The sequence below is a fragment of the Lepisma saccharinum genome, chromosome 3, assembly GCF_977018435.1.
Source record: "Lepisma saccharinum chromosome 3, izLepSacc3.1, whole genome shotgun sequence".
Lineage (NCBI taxonomy): Eukaryota > Metazoa > Arthropoda > Insecta > Zygentoma > Lepismatidae > Lepisma > Lepisma saccharinum.
In genome coordinates, this window is record NC_139231.1 from 71132448 (window position 1) to 71153216 (window position 20769).

The 20769-nt window shown below is 37.9% G+C and overlaps 1 protein-coding gene across 1 annotated transcript in view; it reads right to left on the minus strand.

The window, feature by feature from the left end:
• bs (serum response factor blistered) overlaps positions 1 to 20769 on the minus strand; it is a 136148-nt gene that overhangs the window by 100103 nt on the left and 15276 nt on the right. The window lies entirely within an intron of this gene.

Here is a 20769-nt window from a genome sequence, read left to right on the forward strand (position 1 = left end):
AAATAAAACAATTATGTAATTAGGATAATTAAAGTGTATTGGTATTGGTAGTATAGAGCATTGTTTCAGAACTTTCAGCAGAATTAACAAAACCCACAGCAAGATACAATAACTGCCTTACAATTTTGAACAGACATATTACCCATAGATATGTAAGGAAAAAAAATGCTGGCTCAACAAAGACTCAAACCCACTGCCGTACCAACTGAAATTATAAGGTAATATTCAGTCCCATGCACAGTTCAGTTCAGTTCCATGATACTAAGCACAAATTCACATCATCCATGCTTCAAAGACAAACATGCCTGTTGCATTATCATTTACTCTTCACAGAGGCACACATATAAGTCTGTACCATTGCTCTAACACAGCAGTTCTCAACCTGTGCTCCACGGAGCCCTAAGAGCTCCGCGTGCACTTCCCAGGGGCTCCATGGCCACTCCAGGAAAATAAATAAAAATTGAATGAAATTAAAGATTAAGAAACAAAAAGTACAATCAAAATAAGAAAATTAACAAAAACACGCTAGCCACGAGAAAAATGCCTTCTGAGCATATGATAGTGTTGAATGATGCCATAAAAATAATAAACTATATAAAATCACAACCTCTTAAAAGCAGGCTCTTCAAAGTAGTGTGTGATGATATGGGAAGCCACCATCAGTTCCTCCTGCTGCACACTGAAGTAAGGTGGTTGCCTCGGGGGAAAAGCGTTGACATGTTTGATGGAACTGCAAGCAGATGGAGCAGCATTTTTCATGGACCATAATGCTCTACTGGTGACGGTTTTAAATGATGAGACTGGGTGTGCAAACTGGCCAAAATGTTTAGCAAAATGAATTAAATGAGTCTATCATTGCAAGGAAAAACAGCCACAGTTTTTTATGCAAACGCCAAAGTGTCATCTTTTAAGAGGAAACTTATGTATTGGTTGGAGTGTGTGGAAAAGGAAGATATCATTGCTTCCCTCTTACAAAAAGCTCTTCAATGAAAATAACATCAAGGTTCAAAAAATACAGAAAAATATTCAGGTGCACCTTGAAGTTTTGAAAGACTCGTTCGACCATTACTTTCCAACAGCTCAAGAGAAGGTGCTTGATGACTTTAAATGGGTACTGAATGTGTTCAGCGTGAACAAAAAAACACCCAGCTTAAACTCGGCAGAATATGAGGTCCTCATAGATTTGACATCTCACAGAGACCTAAAAATTGTGTTTCAAATCCAAAGTCTACCGGAGTTTTGGCTGAATTTACAAGATGAATTCAAAATCTTGCCTGAGAAAGCAAAATTAGCATTACTGCCTTTCTCAAATACACATGTCTGTGAAGCGAGATTCTCTGCTAATACAGCTACCAAAACAAAATATAGAAGCCGCTTAAATGCAGAACCAGACATTCGCCTGCAATTATCATCAATTGAACCTGAAAAAAGATAACTGTGCAAAAATAATGCAACCGCAGGTGTCTCATTAAACGTTTACACGTTATTTTATGTACCACCAACAATGTAAAATCTATTGCAACGCAAATGGTTTGATTTATTAAACTTTGGAAGAACTGTTATGTATGGCCAAGTTTTGACAATATCATGTGTATTGGTGGTACTTGAGAATAAATTGAGTATTATGGTAAATTTCAAAGTTTTTAAAATATAATTTAATTGCCTTTGACATTGCGTAATTGTTTAGATATCTCTTTACTTTACATTCCCTTACTATCTACCCCCTCTTCCTCCCCTCCGTAACATTCCTTCTAAACACCATTAACTTGTAAGACCTAGGGTACAGTAGGCCTAAGGGGCTTTGCCATAGAAATTGATTCTAAAAAGGGGCCCATAAGTCAAAAAGGTTGGGAACCACTGCTCTAACATATTGAAACCCTAATATTATGCACTCGCGGGTGTAGGGGAGGGCATGGGGAGGAGCCTCTACGAGTGTTGCCAAGCATGTTGATTTCTCGGGAGATTTCCTTAATAAACTGTTGCTATGGAACCAGCAAGAGCCTGCTCAAAACTCATTCATTTCCTGCCCATCTTTTGGGCATGGAGTGGATAGGGATATATAGAGTGGAGCACGTGGACCTTTACTCAACCATGAAAAGTGCTGTTTGAACTGTGAAATTATGCCAAATGCTATTCAATTGTGGTAGGACATTATTATTAATTATTATTATTATTTTATTACCATTATTACATTACTATTTTTAAATGGTCTCACCCCGAAATCTATTTCAATTTTTGTTATTTTATATCACTTTTGTGCCTCTACGAGTAAGTATGCCGATAAGGATGAATGAGGAACAGATGAAATGGCACAAACACAATGACACGTCCATGCCTTACTAGGTAACACCTGACTTCGTAGTGTGGACAATATATTATACCGCGTGAGGCACCTAAAAGTACCACCTGAAATAGCGAAGAAACCAGAAACAGTAGCGATGTAAGGTTTGCGGGAAACAATAATATCAAATGGGGCTTGTAAATCGGAGGTATGGGATGGGTCGAAAAATATCGACAAATGGGGCATCTGGAGCAAAGTCATATTTTTTTTAAATGGAACGATATACAATAACATGCATAATATAAAAGAGCACACACAGAGAAACACAACGCCGTTGGTCTCGTGCATCTACTGCACATAGGAACGAAGATATGGCCATGTGAAAATATGTAAACAAACTAACAAGTGGCCCACTTGACCGTCAGTACCATGGCATGTAAGACTTCTCAGGTGCCTGACAGAACTGCCTTTACTCAGAGCAAGTTTTGATAGCAGGTCCACGAGATCGTGTTAGTTCATAGCAAGCAGTCGTAGTGGTAAGAGCGAAGATTATGGTGTTCACAAACATAGAAAAAGCGGACATGATCCTGATTTATGGGGAATGCCGAAAGAATGCCTCAGAAGCCTACCGTGTGTACGCAGAGAGATATCCGGACAGACGACAGCCATCTCGACGTCTGTTTGGTAAGTTATTTATTAAATTAAGAGACACCGGAAGTGTAACACCACGAGCACGTGTGCGGAACAAGCCAACTACAGGTGAGGCAGGTGAAACAAATGTTCTCGCCGCTGTTGCTGTGAATCCGCACGTTAGCTCCCGTGAAATTGCCAGGGATGCTGGGATGAGTCAGCGAAGTGTATTGCGCATTCTGCACACACACAAGTTTCACCCATATCATATCTCCCTCCATCAGGAACTTCACGGGAATGATTTTGTGGACCGTGTTCGGTTTTGCACATGGATGTTACGACACGACACACCCGATTTGTAACGTATCCTCTTCACTGAAGAGGCAACTTTTACCAATCATGGAAATGTCAACCTAAGGAACATGCACTATTGGTCGGTGACAAATCCACATTGGCTTCGCCAAGTGGAACGCCAGCGCCCATGGAGTGTGAACGTGTGGTGTGGTATAGTGGGTGAACATCTCATTGGCCCTTTTTTTATACAAGGGACACTGAATGCTGACCGATACATACAGTTTTTACAACATCAACTGCCTGTACTATTGGAGGACATACCACTTCAGACGAGGGAAATGTGGTACCAACATGACGGGTGCCCAGCTCACAGTGCGAGATGCACTACAGCATGTGTGGAAAATACATTTCCAAATCGTTGGACTGGACGTGGAGGGCCTGTCAAATGGCCGGCTCATTCCCCAGATTTGACACCGTTAGACTTTTTCCTGTGGGGAATGCTGAAGGACATTGTCTACTGGGATGTGCCAACAACTCCAGAGGATTTGCAACACCGCATTACTGCGGCCTGTAGGGACATTCCCTACGAGATGCTACATTCTGTGCAACGATCTTTGCGTGGGCGCCTCGTTGCCTGTATCGCAGCTGACGGCCACCACTTTGAACACACACTTTGACAGGTTTTCGCTTCTTACGCAGTGGTTCTTCGACATACTGTCATGGTCATTTTCATTGTGCTGTAACACCGTCAAATACATGGTGCTGACAATGTCTACTGTATTTTTTCTTCCTTTAACACGTTCTGTCTTCATTTTATCCAATGGCTTCCGACATCTCATACTTGTACATGTCGTGGTACTGACGGTCAAGTGGGCCACTTGTTTGTTTGTTTACATATTTTCACACGGCCATATCTTCGTTCCTATGTGCAGTAGATGCATGAGACCAACGGCGTTGTGTTTCTCTGTGTGTGCTCTTTTATATTATGCATGTTATTGTATATCGTTCCATTTAAAAAAATATGACTTTGCTCCAGATGCCCCATTTGTCGATATTTTTCGACCCACCCCATTCCTCCGATTTACGAGCCCCATTTGATATTATTGTTTCCCGCAAACCTCACATCGCTACTGTTTCTGGTTTCTTCGCTATTTCAGGTGGTACTTTTAGGTGCCTCACGCGGTATACTTCATTGTTGATAACAAGAAATTTCTGAGAATGAAGCGGGATAGTTCAATTACAAAGCAAATAATGCACCCCTTTCCCCATAGTTGCTTGGAACTTTCATCAGCTTGAAAATACTTAATTTTCTGTAAAATTACGTAGGGGCATAGGGCATAGACGTCTGAAAGGGGATGCAAGGATTGCCGCCACACCCCCCTTCCTGGTAAATGAATGTTTACCTAAAAGTATGTATTATTTCAGACATATAAGTTGATTTTAGTGACAGTAATTTACACCAATAAGAATGTGGATGCAGGAACATGATAATCTCAAACTCAAGGGGTGTTTTATGAGGGGGCAACACTATTATGCCTTGAAAAATACCTTGCTTGCCCCTCCCTGGAAAAAAAACTGCAGACTTCCAAGATTAGGGGAAAATTGCCCCCTTGCCATTCAGTGTGCATGCCCGAGAACATCATCCATCTGCTGCTATTAGATCATCATTTCTTTTTCAAGGATCTTCTGGTTTCCAAGGAAAAATCTCCCAATTTTTTCAAGTCTGACCTGGCAACACAGACCCAAGCCCTGAGAACGGTAGAGAAGATGTGTAATTGCTTTTGACAGAAGGTTCTTTTCCTTCTGGTCGATCTATACATAACAAAAACGAATCGAAATAAACAACTTTAAAAAAATATCGACATTGATACAGCAATCTTAATCTCAATGGTTCCCTGTTAATTTTATAAACTTATGTTCAACAGAAATAAAGTAAATACTGTTATTCGTGAATGTAGAAGACAGTCACAAATGAACTGATGAATTGGATGATGGGACAAACCCAATTATACATCCAACCAGCATTTGAGGCCTCTGGCTTAATAGCATGTTATGCAGACCACTCTGGCAGAGAAACCAACATCAAATCCTTTCGTATTACACAATGCCAAGTAGACTTGATACAAGTCCATAGCAAGGGGTAGGCTAGGGGACTGAAGCCTAGGGTGCCATGCACAGAGGGTGTCATTCAATTTTTTTTAGACAACAGAATATGCGACCTAGAAATTTACACTTTGGCAGAGCTAAGGGGAGAAAGAAAACACACAAGTTGTTACTCCACCCTTGTCCCCATTGAAGATATTCAAGTGATGAAATATCCCCTACATACTTCCTCAGGGCAGAGGTCACCATGTGAAAATCGACGTCACCATTCAACTCTGTACATGTTGTTCCTTGTTCGACCACTCAGAACATACTGCACACTGTATTATTTATTTTAATTATTATTCTTAACCTTTTTTCCTTCTTTTCCTTGTAGGCTTGTAATCTGATAACCCACTGCTGGAATCTTCTATTTCTTCACACTAAAATTACAGGGATCGTTTGATTTGATTGACTTGTTATTCATTTTTATTTTTAGTTATGGTTATTATGTACAGTTTCTCTACCTACCTGTGGCCGATTGTGGCGATAGGGTTGAAATAAAACACCACCTGTTATGCCTTTAGAATCAATTTGGGAGGAGGGGAGATGTACTGTTCACATTAATACAAGGTTAGTCATGCACACAAACTGTTAAGAATAAGGTTCAGAACACTAACACTAAAGTTAGCCTGGGCATTTTTGTACGTTTTAAGTTAGCAAAGTGAGCTGTGCTTTTTCTTTCCTTCATCATTTAATTTCAACTGCAACGAAAGGTTTTTGAATGTCATAAGCCTTTCAATTGTTGGCATCTCCGCCAGTGGTAAACAATGTCTGGTATTTTCTTGGTGGCAGTTCAGAGTCAACTTTCAACATGTAGACTTCAGTTTTAGTGTTGGATGATTTCAGGCATGATTTGTTTCACTTGTATGTGGTCCTGTGTTACGGCTGACTGGATAATTGTAAAATATTGAGTTTTCATTGTCTAAAGCTTACTTTTGTTGACTATGTAAATTGAAAAGGAACAGTCATGCTAAAAAGTCTTACAAGGCAGTTCAAATACAGGTGTATGTAGTACATTCATCGCCAGGGTAAGTGGAACAATCACTGTGAGCTTAAACACAACACAAAAAACTAAAAATAATCTTCCTATAAAGTACAAAATTGTGGAAGTTAAGTTTGGAAGTGGACCTTGGCAAAATTACACCAATGGTGAAAGTGCTTCAGGTTCAGGACCAGGTAAAAAAAATTAGCCTAATGAGATGAGCCACGAGAAACATGAAAGGTAATTATTTTAAAACTTTCTTACCCTATCATTCCTGTTCACATGATTTCATTGTAAAGTGTTTCTGAAGCTTTGCAATGGGACATTATTCATCTTGACTTATTTAACGTAGTTTTTCTACCTTGTGGTTAATTGCAATGGGTAAATGGGATTGAGGATGGAAGAAATGGATGGTATTCAATTTTATGTCATCTGCATATAGCACTGTGGGTAGTTAGCATGAGAGTTCATCCAGTTCTGACAAGCAAATGATCAGCTGTACCATACGAATGCTGTGAGAGATGATTTCCAGAGTATGTAGTTTTGATCGAAGCACCAACGTTTAAACCTAACTTTAGGGCAATAGTGATGAATTATCAACATCTTCAGATTTACAAATGAGCAAACCTAAGTACCTTTATTGCCATCGGAGGTTCTTAATGTGGAACTTATTTATTCAAATTTGAAAGATCATTCCATTCTGCAAAGTGCATCTTCGGAAGTTATTGGAATTGGTATAAAAAAAGTTGCCTAAATCTGGAAACAAACAAAACCTTATTTGAAAGGTAAGTAACATCTTAATAGTTTGGTGTTTTTCTTTGCTATGTCTTATACTTTGATACTGTTTTAATGCAAATATGGTTGCCGTATGTTATGATTAATTGTTTCTCATGTCGAATAACATTTCCACACGTAAAACCTATTTATTCGTACAATGGTTAAATATAATGCACAGAAAAGCTATGTCCTCAAAGGGTTAATACTCGTATCAGATTTTCTTTCTAAGGAAATGTGCAACTCGTACTTTCCTCAAGTTTTGTTCATGATGTGGTTTGGAATTTTGTGCTTATAAATGGACGGTGTTATTGGGTGATTTGAATGCTTAATGTCAGTTTTGACGTAATATCGTGAGGATAACTGGGGGCTACTGACATTGAAGTAGCAGCTTCTGTTCCGCAAATTTTGTCTGACCAAAACAATTTGAGTAAATAATTCGGCATAAAGAAATGTTCTGCCTTTTAGAGGGGAGGGAAGTGCATTGTAGGCCTTGGGGGGATGGGCACCCCTGACGAAGACAACTGAAATATTCTTAAAAATGTTAATTTTTAAAAATGAGAAATGCAACTACAAATCTTTAAATTTAACCTATATTATTTTTCAACGAGTTTTTGTTTCATTTCAAAATTTGTAAGATTCAATATCACAAACAATAGCAGGCACATGAAGAAAATATCAAAGGCCACACAAAATGTCGGTGCTTGACAGTGTGGTGGAGAGGGGGCAACCTCAATTCTGCCTAGCTATCGGGGCTGACTTGTCAGAATTAGATGGAAATTATGAATTGAATGGTAAATAACATTTGAGCAAGTTCACAAGTTCTCAACAGCAGAACTGCTGAAGAAGCAGCATATACTAGTAAGTTAATGGACAGAATTGCTGTGCAGCAATTATCATAAATTTGTGAACAAAATCATACAAAACTTTGCTCAAATATGGCCAGCAATGAAACTCATGCATGGAAGAAGACATTCTCAAAATCAAGAATTAGTTGAAATATCCAACCAAGATGTTTGAGTCTTGCTGGTGACCTACATATACGCAACAAGAAAAGATGGTCTGATGACTTCAGTTTATTCAAAACCAGAAAAATCCAGCTCAGCATTCAGATATCAAAACAAACCCTCTGAAGGCTATATTTGGTGCTTCTCCAAACTGAACAAGAACTGAAAAAGCTCTTCAGCACATTATGAAGAATGGTCAAGATAAGGAAAACAATGACATAAGTCACGAAAAACGGATGAAAGTCAAACCAATGAGACTTCAGAGAACAAAGATGACAAAGTTTATTGTGTGACTTGCCAATAAGTCATCCAATGCTCAAGAGTGTTCAGTGTGTGACAAGTCCGCACATGCTATTTGTGATCAACACAGTGAAGACAGTGTGTTCCGACAAAAAAATCACTTGCAGCTACTGTGTAAGGAAGAACTAAATCAAAATTGGATGCAAAGGTGCAAAATCTGGTCAGGTAAATAGCTTAAGAAAGATTTCTCAAGGCATCCATCAGTTATCATTATTCAGGCTGTGCAACATTGATTGAGGACATCTAGCGAAGGGATGGTATTGAAACCAATATGACCTTTTACAATCAAGATGACAATGAAACCAGATCCTTCAAGAATGGTCAGGACAACAATGAGAACAACACACACCATCATAAAGTCAAAATGGGACTTAGTGTCCAAGATTCTTAGCCTCATACAAGATATTTGTAAACTAGAATGCATGATATTTGAGAAGTTTACCTATATCGAAATTAGCTTACTATGAGACATTCTAATATATCTAGCAGATATACACTTAATTATAAATAGGTCATAGGCTATTTTGTTTATAGTAATTGTACACTTTATTCATTAAAGCTAACACCATGAAAGTAGTCCAGTCAAAGTCACGCCACTCACTTACAGTGTTGCCAATAAGCAACAATTCAAACTCGCGATAATAATTCCAAAAAAAATGTTAGAAAATAGTACTTAATGTAAAGAACATTACAAGGTATTTTTCAAATTCAAATACTTATGGAATCAGTGACACAAGAGAGTTGGAAATAAATAGTGAAACATTCTTAAGGTTCATAGTTGCCTATAGTATATACCGTATATTTCTGAATCCAAGACGAGGTTTTTTGCTGCAATTTCGTGCCCAGAAGTATGGGGTTGTCTTGCTTTTGCAGCATACGATGTGAATTCTTTCTTTTCTTTACTGAACAGAACCATGAGCTTCCATTAAGCTCTAACTCTACCCTCTGCAACACCTACCACTTTAGCCTTGAAAGTTCGCATTCGCTTTGAGCATTGATGTGCAACAGCACATAGTGGATGTTGAGGCGAACATTTCCCTGAGAAAATGGTACAGGCTTAGTATCATGGAACTGAACTGAACTGTGCATGGGCCAAAAAATCACATGCAGCTGTTCTTCTTTGCTCTTTGTGAGCATCTGTCAGCATTTTTGGTACCCACCTCGGACACAGTTTGTGACCCCAGGTTGTCAGTCACAATTCGATGCACTGTTTTCGCAGACACTTCTGGAAACTCTTTGGAGAGTTCAGATATTGTGAACCGGCGATTGGAAGGCACTTTCTCGTTAACGCGTTCCACCAGATTGTCCGTCTGAACACCAGGCCTTCAGCTACACTCATCATCTTGGACATTTGAATGCCCTTCCCGAAACTCTCTGCACCATTGCCTGACCTTCCCTTCACTCATCACTGTCTGTCCATAAATGACACAATTCCTAATGGATGTCAGCTGCATTCTGTCCTTTAGCATTCAGAAATCGTATGACAGATCTCACTTCACATTTGGCAGGATTTTGTATTACGGTAGCCATTTCACCTTACTGCTATTCGCACGTACGCAACCCCACTCTGACGATTCTATCTCTGTTGCAAGCACAGAATACTAGGGCATGCTCCTGTGGATGCTCAACTTCATCAGTGTTGCCACCCCCCACGTAAAAAATTATCGGCCCTTTTTTTTACATGCTCATCATTACCGAGTTTCTATGAAAAATTTAAAAAGCTGAAGTGATACCCCAACATTGTTGAGACTTGGGTTTCTTACGAAAATGCAACCTAGTTAAATATTAGCATAATTTAAAGCTCTTCCAAGGCATGTTAAATCGGTCTGTCGTCTACCATCGTCAAATTATAATGAAAGTATTGTCATAATGCTCCTGCAAGTTTCATGCGCAAAGCTCAAAACAGTAATCTACACAAAAATTTGAAAATGTAAAAAGTGATCAAAATAAGAAAGTATATGCATACATTGTATTTCCTGAGTACTCCACACCCCCTCTAAATAAATGAAATTGTGGTAGATTATGAGAGTGCATGACTTACAAGGATACAAAGCTCCTAACCATAAATAACATTTATCCTATTTGGTCTAGGAATTAATTCGTGCGCCTGGACAAGAGATGGCGTAACGAGCGTATCGTCCCACAGTTCCGTGTAGCCACACATGCGTTGAAAACTCCTGTCAGCGCGCATCGTTCGTAATATAGGGCAGTTGATTGACGCATCAACAACAGCATTTTGTAATCAACTGAACATGGCGCAGTTCGTGCCAGATAAAGTGTTTTTGCGGGGTGTTCTGCTTCATTACTTTAACATGCAGAAAAGTGCTACCGAAAGTCATTGTATTTTGGTGGAAGTGTATGGTGACCATGCACTAGCTGAGCGAACGTGTCAGAAGTGGTTTGCAAGGTTTAGAAGTGGTGATTTCGGCCTGGAAGACCAAGAGCGACCTGGACACCCAAAAAAATTTGAAGATGAAGAATTGAGAGCATTGCTCGATCAGGATTCGTGTCAAACACAGGAAGAACTTGCAGAAGCATTAGGCGTTGATCAAACAACAGTTTCCAAATGCCTCAAAGCCATGGGAATGATTAAAAAAATGTCACATTAGGTTCCACATGAATTGAAAGACAGAGACGTTGAAAGACGAAAAACCATTTGCGAATTGCTGCTTCAAAGACAGAAAAGAAAGGGGTTTTTGCATCGCATTGTTACTGGCGATGAGAAGTGGATCCATTACGAGAACCCGAAATGAAAAAAGGCCTGGGTGAAGCCAGGTGAACCAGGTCCATCACAACCGAAACGAGATATTCACTGTGCAAAGGTTATGCTGTGCATATGGTGGGATATGAAAGGTGTGGTGTACTATGAGCTGCTGCAACCGGGTGAAACTATTAATGGAGAACGTTATCGACGACAATTAATGCGTTTAAAGCAAGATCTGGCCAGGAAACGACCAGAATGGGAGAACAGACATCTCAGAGCATTCTATTGGAAAGAACACATCATGAAAAACATTTGTACATATACTATATTTTGTGAAATGAAAAAATCATTTAAAAAGTGTTCCCATTAAATTATATCACAATGAACTTTATTCTATTTTCCCGATATTTCAATAAAATGTACTCAATTCTCCCTTGTAATGTTTTGTACAAGGAAAAATTTATTGTATCAATTGATCATCACAGGTGAAAGTATGATGTGTCACTATGGCTTCCCAGCATAAGGAAATAACTGGTAGCAAAAGTTCTACCTCATTTCAAACTTATAAGCTTTGTTCAACTATTCTGTATCAATCAATGCAAACATTTTATCTAAAAAATTTCGAAGCTTTTTCACTTTTGTTTCTTGGACATGTCTGATTATTTCTGTAAAAAGTCCATTTCTAGCATGAATTGAGAAAAATGTACTGAAAAAATCCACTGTGACTTGTACTACATACATTAATTAGACCATTTTAAGCCCCGTCAGTGGTACAGAAAGAAGGGGCAGGGTTACAGGGGTACATTATACCACCCCAAAATTTTTGAGAGGGTACTCTACCCCCTAAATCTGTAATGCAGGTTGTACCCCTTGTACCCCCTAAAATAAACTGACCTACACAAGGTGCTGCTTTAAAAAGGACATATCTTCTAATAGCTAAACACAAAAAAGTTTATATTGTTTTCAAACACTTTCTTCCTTTCAAAAAGAATTCAACTCACTGTAACTATTCTACTGCATTGTACTTCTAATTGGTTCACTTGTTCTGTGCTCTTGGAAACCTTTTTATATGAATTTTAATTTAATTGAAAATTGTTTATAACGTGTGTGAAATGCTGGAATAAGATTAAATTTAGTTTCAGGAAATCAGGCTGCTGGCTAATGCTTTTCTCTAGGGGGTACACTTTTCTAAAGAAGTAGGCGATTGGAAGATAAGATATATAAATCTGCTTCAGAAAAGTACAAGACTGACCTTCCTTTCAAATTTTTCAGTTGCTTCTTTCTTTTTTTCAAAAACTCAATACTTCCATAACTGTAACAACAGAAATTATTAGAATTTTTACTAACTATGACATTATAGAAACTTTTCACATTCCATCACTATTAGTAGAAATTATATTTTCCCCATTTTAATCACACAAAAATGCATTGAAAATGTCATGTAACTCTCAGGTAAATTATTTGCAGATAATTCGGTTTCAATTTAAACTGTAAAGTCAGTCTTATGTTGGTCATAAGACACCAGCCGAGCAATTTTAGTTTGCCCCAATGGGGGAACTTTCGCAGTGTCTGCGTATTTTGGGAAAATCGAACGTAATATATTTCCAAAAGTATATAAACATTTAGATAGATGTGTCTAAAGAGCCATCCACACTATTTGTATTGTTCCTGGGGGGTAAAGGCGGTCAGGGGCGTGATGCTGATCACATCACCCCCCACTTACGACCGGATCAAGAAAGTGTGGGGCGTTACCCCCACACCCCCTATACGCCTTCATGGCGTGGTGCTAAGCACAGGGGAGCACTTTACCTTTTTTTTTTTTTTTTACGACTAAATGAGATAAGAGTGAAGAGTGAATGATTAAGAAATACATTTTGTAATTTATCAGTCTCCTTATACATTCTCGGTATTATATGTTGATATTTCCATTGAGGTTTGGAACCCTCTGCTTGCAAGAAATATGAGTGCGGCCTCATTTTTCAATGCATAATGCTACTTCTCTCTTCTCTGTAAAGCAAACAACTTAACTCTTGCATATAAGTGAAACAATTGAATCGAACAAAATAAAGTGTCATATTTCCTTACATTATCAATGGGATTTCTGCTTCAGTACAGTATATCCAACTGAAGTACTGTGAAACTGACAACATGCAGATATACCATTATTGCTGACGAAAAGGGTATTATGTAGGTATTAGAAATTTAACGCAAGGATTTTATAGAATTGCATTGTATAGGTATCTGATTTAGCTAACCACACATTAAAACAGGAACACTCTAATAATAAAAGGTTCTGAAAGTTCATATACGAGGGGAATCCTGAAAAAAGCTCCAATGGCGCCTATACGCAGCACTAGTGGTCGGAGAGCGACACACACACATGCAGACAGGAAGAAGTGGCATGTAACTGTAATCTGGTACAGTTGAAATGCAGCAGTTTTAGGACAGTTCTAGGTTAAAGATTGCAGCTCTCATACAGTCTCCCACCGACTGTGATGTAGATGTAGCCTACATTGAACGCTCAGAATTTGGCACAGAGCCACCAGCAATCGTGTGAGGTGTGCAGACTGGACGTCGTGAGTGATAGTATGGTCAGACGATGGTGCGGACAATTCACGGAAGGCCAATCGAACGTGCACAACCCCATACAGCTGAGTACACATGGGCCCTTTGCATCACTTAAGGTGAGAGATCTTGGACCACTCCCTGTACAGCCCTGGTCTTGAATGTACAGACTTTCATCTCTTTGTTTAACTGAAGAGGTTTCTGGCAGGGCAAGGATTTGACAGCTACACTGCAGTAGAGATAGTTCCAGTCTTTGCTGTCAGACACATATACCATGGGCATACAAAGTTTAGTGCCATGCTACGATAAATGCCAGAACAATGGTGGTGATTATGCCGAACATTAGGTTAGGACTCACTGTTACGAATGCAATAAATTACAACTGATATTCTTGTTTTATATTTATGCCTTATCGGGAGGGACCTTCATTTTTTTTTTAATTAGTTTATTTTCTTATTTTCTACTAAACTGTTATTTTTCCCAAAATTAACATTTTCATTTTAGCGAATTTTCTGGCAAATATCTGAAATTATACCTTCATGGTGTTTTTAAACTACTGTTTCAAATTGTAACTCACATGGCTTATGCCTCTTCGTGAGAGTTTGATATCTTGAAAGATATTTTAACTAACTAACTCCCTAGCCTTCTTAAACCCGAAGGTTCATGGCTGCAGTAACACAGGCCTTCCAACTTTCCCTATCTTGAGCAAGATCTATATACTCTTTTCCATCCCTACCGATTTCCTTTAGGTCCATCTCAACGTTGTCCCTCCATCTTCGCAGTGGCCTTCCTACAGGTCTCTTACCATCAGGTTTCCCAACAAGAATCCTGTAAACTCCGCTTTCCTCTCCCATTCGTGCCACATGGCCTGCCCATCTAAGTCTTCTTGATTTAATTATTCTAATAATATCTGGACATGAATACAAATTATGTAGTTCTAAATTATGTAACCTTCTCCACTCACCTGTCTCCTCATCCCTTTTAGGTCCAAAGATTTTCCTAAGGATCATATTTTCAAATACTGACAATTTATGTTCCTCTTTCAATGTAAGGGACCAAGTTTCACATCCATATAATACTAGCCTACAGGCAAAATTACTGTTTTGTATATTTTAACTTTTAGTTTCTTAGATATTAAACGAGAAGACAAAAGTTTATGAAGAGAGAAGTAACATGCATTTCCTGAATTAAGCCTACTTTTTATTTCCTCTTTAATATAATTTTCATTTGTTAATATTACTCCTAAGTATTTGAATTTGGAAACTGGTTCAAACGAGTTGTTATCAATAATTAGATTTTGATTATTACCTAACACTTGGTTTCGGCCTGTAAGCATATATTTAGTTTTCTCTTTGTTAACTTCCAAACCTATCTCTTTAGCAGTTTTGAAAAATATTTTAGCATTATTCTTAATTGTATTCACATCACCCCCAGTAAGTCTACATCATCTGCATATGCTAACAACTGAGTCACACCATTTAATTTTAGTCCTTCTTTAGTTTCTTTTACCTTCCTTACAGCATATTCTAAGGCAAAATTAAAGAGCAATGGAGATAATGCATCTCCTTGTTTTAACCCATCATGAACTGTAAATTTGTCAGACATATTAATACCCACACGAATTTTACTTTCTGTTTCACTAGTGCATATTTTTATCATACTAACAAGCTTCTTAGGTATTCCAAACTCTACTAATATATTATATAATTTATCTCTTTTGACGGAATCATATACTTTTTTGAAATCAATGAATAGCTGATGGACATTTTTATTATATTCCCACTTTTTCTCAAGTGTGTCTGATGTGAAAAATTTGATCTGTAGTTGATCTGTTACGTTTAAATCCACATTGATAATCACCTATAATTTCATTAGCATATGGGGTTAGTCTTGTTAAAAGAATGTTAGATAATATTTTATATGTTGTTGAGAGTAGAGAAATTCCACGGTAATTATTGCAGTTCATTTTATCACCTTTTTTCAACACAGGAACAATTATGGATTCTTTCCACTGTTGAGGGATTTCTTCTTTATTCCATATTAAACAAATTAATTTATGAATTTGACACATTAATGAATTTCCACCATATTTAATTAACTCAGCTGGTATTAAATCAATGCCAGGTGCTTTGTTATTCTTTAGGCTTTTAATAGCATCTTTAACTTCAGTCAAGTTAGGTTCTGGAACTAAAGGTTCTGCTGTGTGGACTTCATTTACTTCTGATTTATCTCCTACATGGACATTTAAAAGGTCATTAAAGTAGTTCTTCCATCTATTTAGAATATCGCTTGGGTCGGCTAGAAAATCACAGTCTTTATCTTTTATCAAGTTTACTTCAGGTTGCCACCCCTTTCTAAACTCATTTACACCTTTATATAAATCTCTGATATTTTTATTCTTGCTGTTTGTTTCAATTTCGTTAATTTTGCTTTTCAAGTAATCTCTTTTTTACTTCTAAACGTGCGGTTAACTTCTCGCTTTATTCTATTATAATTGTTTAGATTTGTATCATCAGAGTTATTTAACCACCTAAGTCTAGCCTGATTTCTTATTTCTATTAGATTATGACATTCATTATCAAACCATGGCTTACTTTTTCTCGGTTTATGGTATCCTATACTTTCTTTAGCTGCTGATTCTATTGCATTACGTATGTGCTCCCAATTCTTATTTATGTCTGTTTCATTTATATTTTCATCAACATTTAAATCCTGCAAAACATCAAATCTATTTGACAGTTTAATTTGGTAATCTTTCTTAATTCTTTCATCAGTAAACTTTCCTGTATCAAATTTTAGAACTTTTAGATTTTGTTGCTTATGATTTATCACAGAGTCTTTCTCTTAATTTAGCAATTACTAAATAATGGTCACTGGCACAGTCAGCACCTCTATGTGTACGAACGTCAATTATACTAGTATGCCTTCTCTTATCAATGAGAAAAGTTATTTTCCATACCTCTTTTTTAATTTTAAAGTAAGGATTTTAGATAATGGAATTCTCCCCGTATATACTGAAGGGTGCATAATGACCATAAGTGGCGATGCACCCAAAAAATTAAAATCAATCAATCTCACGTGACAGATACCGATATATTATGGCACCAAAAATTGGCATTATCTTTTTTTGACTTGTTAGTGTTACGTTTTTCAAAATTCGCGTTTTTGTTTTAGAACATTTATCTGCCAAATATACCGAAACGTAATACTCCATTGTGGTTTTAAACTATTATTTTAAATTGTAGGTCACATGGTCTACGTATTTTTGTGACAGTTTGATATGTTGGAACAGATTTTTGAGGAAGTGAAAGTAAAGTGCTCCCCTGCACTTTTCCATGAAGGTGTATAGTAGGGGTGATGTGATAAGCACAACGCTCCTGGCTACCTTTATCCCTCAAAGTTTCCTCAAGGTACCAGCTTCATATGATGTTGGATGGGCGCCGGAAAAAGTTTGAATAGGTGGAAAACATCCCGGTATAAATCAGTAGATGGAAAGTGAAAATTTAGCAGGGCTGGCAGAGAAAAGTCAATTCTTGAACAAAGTGATTTGCTTTTATGATTGAATGATTTGAGTAAATTTGATATTAAAATATTTACGTATTTATTAGTAGTATTTTATTTCATAATATTGGACATTAACATTACTCAGTGAGAGATTAATGACCATCTCTCATGAGTTTAAACAGACAGGACAGAGAGTGGCGTTAATTTCATTGCAATACTAGTGTTGCAGTAAATTTGAGGTTTGGAGCATGCACTTGCCAATTTTTATAACGTTCAACAATGCAGATTTGTTTCACTTTTTCGTGGCTATTCAATATATATATCCCCTTTGGTTGGATTATTTTTGTTACCTAAGTATAGTGCAATGTCATTGTAAACATATGTTAACTTGTGCGAAACCAGTAATACGTCAGGATGATGAAAGAAAACCTTCGTAAGCACTGCTACATTAAATAACATGAAGTGAGCCAGAAGAGTAACAAAATTCGAGCAGCATATTTGCAGTCTAAAGCTCTTCTTGTTTATGCATGCGATTTTTGTTGGATGTTGCAGTCCATGCAATTTCTGTCGCATGTTGTAGTGAGGTACTTTGTCGGGTGGCGATATTCGACAAAAATCGTATGTATCAATGGAACCTATTTGTTTCCATGTTCCTTCAGTTTGCCCAACAAAATGCCTTACTACGAAGTCCGACAACTATTGGATGGCCCCACCCGCTCGTATCCCCTCCATCTGTTGACAAGTCCCCTTACTACTCCCATACGGTCTGACACAGGTCTGGAGCAAGCCTGGGAAATTCATATTGATGACCAACCTCCCCCCTCACGGCAACATATCCATGCCACATTTCCGAACAGAGTTTCACATTTTGGCTCATTATTCAACTTGTATGGCACCCAGGAACATAAAACATGTTTCATTCTCTTTGGAAACGTCCATTCTCTGAAGAGAATACTAAAGTTTGCGCCTTCTCCCCATAATAGCGGGAGAAGAGGGGGCAAACTCAAGATTTTTGTGGGTTTTGCATTGAAATTCGGGGGTCGGCCCCCAAGCCCCTCTTTCTTGGTCCGGCGTTCTGAATTGGACACGGTTGCATGCTATGATGTTTTAGCTTAAAAACAAAAGTGATCCGAAGTAGATTGCTCCCATAGTTTCCGAGTTATAACAATTTTCCTCCAAAAATGCAAATTACCTATTTTTCGTAAAAATCACATTTTGGCTTATTATTCAACTTGTATGGCACCCAAGAACATGAAACATGTTTCATTCTCTTGAGAAATATCCATTCAGAGAATACTAAAGTTCGCGGCTTCTCTCCAAAATAGTGGGAGAAGAGGGGCAAACTCCAGATCATTATGTTTTTTCCCATTGAAATTCGTGGTTCGCGACCCCCAAACCCCTTCCTCGGTTCGGCGTTCTGAATTGTACACATGCGCTGCGCTGATGTTTTAGCTGCAAAACAAAAGTTATCCGAAGTAGATTGCTCCCATAGTACCAGAGTTATAACAATTTTCCTATTTCGTATTTAAAATTCCAGCCGAGAAGCCAGGGCGAGAGAAATTTCTCTCTCTCTCTCTCTCTCCTGCCATCACTGGTTTCTGGCGCCGTGGTTGTGTTGTGCATAAAAGGGGCCTAAAAGCTGAGGCCGAATCTTACGAACGAGATTTCCTGTTCCCGTGCAGAGTTCCATAACGATATCTTTAAATAAATAAATTAATTGAAAATTTAAAAAAAGTCAATGAAGACGAAATTCCCTGACTTTTTTTGACACCTCAAATTCCCTGACTTTTCCCGGTTTTCCAGGTCTGTCGTCACCCTGCCACTTTAAACTACGGGTCCAGTCCCGGTTAGCCTTTTGTCTATAAAGTGGACTAAACAAGCTCAAGCATCTTGTCAATTTTTATATATATCACGTGGTATAGCACTACAGGAGCATTCCACAAAAGTGGTCCTACTCCATATAAATAACAAAATGAAATTTGCACTATATATATAACCAGTGATCAGAACGCTACATTTTAAAAGTAGCTTCGCTACAGCTACAGCTACTCTTCCATAATGTAGCTTCGCTACAGCTACATTTACCAAAAAGTAGCTCGCTACACTATTCCTGTTCGCTACTCGCTACTTTTTGCGCTACTTCTGCATAAAAAAAATAAAAACAACCATATGGGTATTAAAAAATCTCCTACTACTGGTAAATAGATCCTGTTATTTATTATCATGATTCCGTCATTCAATAATTTTGATAGCAGTGTTACTTCAATTACTTATTTTTACTAGTTTTTGAGAATACCATACCTATGCAAGTGGCATATCAATTCAAATTTGATATATGAATATTGCAATTAGGGTGTTACCCAAATTAATGATTACAACTATACACAAATCAAATTTGGTAGGATTACGTACGTATTTATGTTCACATCAACATATTTTTCTTGAGAATACGTAAATATTTCATTTTTTATAGACTGATATGAACACAGCATTTTGAATGAAAAGTACCTGAAGCCCTTTGACTACAAAAGGGCCCCAGGTTTGATTCCCAGCGGAGGCACATAGTGGTTAGCATCAAGTCTCGATCAGCTTATCTATGCATAAAATGGAATCAAAACAAAAACTAGGAGAGACGCCAAGTTGGGAGGATGGGATCCTCCTGCTCCTCCATTCCCTGTACTCATCATTCATCATTCTTCCTCGTTCTCACAATTAGCTGAAAATGGCAGAAAGTGACTATAGATAAGAGAATATTTAAATAAACCATTCATCCTTAATGTCATGATTGCGAGAAGGGGAAGAATAGATGAGGAGGTAAACAGAAGAGGACAAATGGGTGGTGGACTATATCAAAGCGTTCAAAGATTAATATGGAACAGGGATGTACCTATGAAACACATACTATGTGCCAATAATTACATAAGGAGCAGAGACTTAGACAATGACAGAGAGAGATAAAATAAAGATGCAGGCAGTGGAGATAATTTTTTTAAGGAGTATATTGGAAAAGACTAGAAGGGATAGAATAAGGAATGAGGAGATCCGACAGACAATTGGGGTGGTGAAGCTTCAGGACAGAATAGATAAGGAACAGATGAGATGGTTAAGACACATGAAGAGGTCGGATGCAGAAAGACTACCAGTAAGAGCTTAGAATGCACCAAGAGTGGGAATAAGGCCAAGGGGGAGACCAAGATGTCGATGGAAAGAGCAGATAGCAGAGAGTGTTAGAAGAGGACAAGATTGGAACACCGTGGAAAGAGGGGAGTGGTGATAGACCAGGAAAAAATGGAGAGGCTTGACTTCTATGCCGACCCAGCCAGGGGATTCCTGCCCCTGGAAGGGATGATGATGTCATGATTAGCAAAAGTTACAGAAAAGTGACACAAAAGTAGGAGAAATACATAAATTTGAAAACTATGTATACGTATTAACTAAAGAAAATTGTCGTTTCTGTAGGAAAGTCAATAACTCGTACATACTTTTTGCAATATGATAAAATTATTGAGAAAACTGTCGTGTAAACCTGGCTGTTCTAAACGTATTGTAATTTTAAAATTTGTGAACAATACTATCACGAAAA